Source organism: Myxocyprinus asiaticus, chromosome 17, assembly GCF_019703515.2.
Source record: "Myxocyprinus asiaticus isolate MX2 ecotype Aquarium Trade chromosome 17, UBuf_Myxa_2, whole genome shotgun sequence".
Classification (NCBI taxonomy): domain Eukaryota; kingdom Metazoa; phylum Chordata; class Actinopteri; order Cypriniformes; family Catostomidae; genus Myxocyprinus; species Myxocyprinus asiaticus.
The window spans coordinates 2042501-2045000 of NC_059360.1; positions in this window are offsets into that span (position 1 = coordinate 2042501).

A 2500-nucleotide genomic window follows, 5' to 3' on the forward strand; every position below is an offset into this window, starting at 1 on the left:
CTGAACGTCTTTAATGAGGGAATGAACTACAATCCCATGATGCACTGAATGATAAAAATGATGGGAAAATATAAAACTATTAAAGTTGTTAATTATAAGTATAGAAATAATGTATTTTGATTTTATTGCAAATTATTCAGATATATACAAATATATAAGTAGTTTGAGAGTGTAGGGAGAGCAACTGGATTGTGTCATTCACAGTGCATCATGGGCGCAGTGGGCGGAGCTCCAAATCTCTTCTGACGTGATTCTCTGATTGGTGGATTTCTTTTCAGGATCATGGGTAGTGTAGTTCTTCACAAGGAATTCCACTTTTAAACATGATATTTTTTAATTAATTGAAATAATGCAGATGGTTGACTTCAAATGAAGCATTAACAGCATCAGAGCTCGTGGTAGGTCTGTCTTTAAAGGTTTATAAGTTAGCATTAATAATCAATTCTCCTATGGGAAAAACGGAAACCAGATTGTTGCGCTCTTTTAAAATCATGGAATTTAATAGAAATTAATTGGTCAAGAAGTGTGTGAACCCTGTATTTAACCCTTTAAGCTCTGAAGGTGTTTTTAAAGATTTCCTGTTTCAGTGGCATACCCAAAATTGAAGGCTTATAAAAATATGTACAGTACACATAATATGTGCAACTAGCACACTCTCAGCTTTCTGTTGCCTATCCCTATAGAGAGTGGTGTAGCATGAGCCTGTGGGTAAGTTGACCCACCCCGTGTATCTAGGCAACTGTACATATTTGTGTCATGTGACCTTGTAAGCGGAAAGTATCCATCATTTCTATCTGGCTGTGAACAGGAGAAACACATGGGAAATAAGTAGGTTTTTTTTATATATATATATATATATATATATATATATATATATATATATATATATAAAATTGCTGGCCAAAGTAATTTTCTTATATTTAAAGTTTAGTGATTGTTGTGCCACAGCAAATTTAATCAGGTACAAAATGACATATCATGCATATTGGTGTATATCCAGTGTATAAATACCCATGATTTGATTTGCACAATATTAGCCCAGAAGCATTAAGCTAGGTGCTTTTTTCCAAAATCGTTACTATGGGACTAAATCAAATGAACAGTCTGGGAAAGTTGAGCCACTGGTAACACATTTGTTCTAATAACTAACTGTTCTGTTAATAAAGTTTGTAAATTAACAGAGGACCTAAAGAAGTGAGTTTTTTTCTGGCAAAGGTATTTACTGTAGGCTAAGTGATTGATCTAAATTGTTCCATTATTTACATGCAATAACAATCCTCAATGTTAAAGGAAACAGGTGTAAAGTACTGTAGGAGATTATAATTAATTCATAAATAGATTATAGATAAGAAATTAGATAAAAATAATTTATGAAAAAATTCAGTTGGTCAACTTACCCCCAGATGGCTCATCTTACCCACTTATTATAAACTAATGTCTACTTTGGTTTATTGTGTACAGTTGAAACACTTCCTCTGTACACATCTCCTGTAGCACACACACACACACACACACACACACACACACACACACACACACACACACACACACACACACACACCCAAACTGTCAGCATCACATTAAACCTAATGCACATTTGAAGACTGAATGTTTAGCCTCTGAGTCCATGAATCATAAAAGCGATGATCCGTTTACAACCTTCTGAGTGTGCAGAGTAATATACAGTGAACGAGCACGCCTCTTTTGGATAGAAGTGTTTGTGTAAGCCTCCACGTGGACAGTCAAATCATGCAGACAAGAGGGCGCAGGTATTAGAAATGATGGTAGGCATCAGTCCTGTGGCCCATTCGGACTGGCCCACCTGCCTCTCTTCATTACACTGAGTGTTCCCGAGCCTTTGGAATGCCGCTTTCAGGATTGAAATCTGAATTGGTTTGTCCACGTCCCCTCGGCGGTCTCTGCTGTCCGCACCTCTTTGCTGTGCCGAGGTTTGTCATTTAAATAACAAATGCACTCAGTTTTGTGATGTAGCACGAGCTGCTGGCCTCTGATGTATATTATTATAGCTGCACGTTGCACTGTACTAGAGCCCATCATTCATTTGGATAAAAGAGGAGGAATTTGAAAACAGCCTGTGCTGTACAATGGGGATACAGATTGCATCCATTTATTGCGATGAATGATGGAGCGGCTGCCCACTCCGTCCTTCACCTTCCAAAGACAATGCGCAGCTTCCCATAAAACCTAAAAAAAGAGATGCACTTTGACCCCCACTCTCCCTCTGCTGTACGAATCACCTGCTCTGATTCACTCATGTTTGAGGTGGAAAAAGAGATGCTGGAAAATAGTGCTGTTGAAATCAGTTGAACTCAGAATTAGTAATGGTTTGACTAGTTTTCTACAGTGAAAAAAGGCACAGTAAAAATTACTAGAATAGTTAAAAGACCCCAAAATAAATATTTGATCATCATTTACTCACCCTTGAGCTGTTCCATTCCAAACATATGAATTTCTTTCTTCTGTGGAACACAAAAGGAGA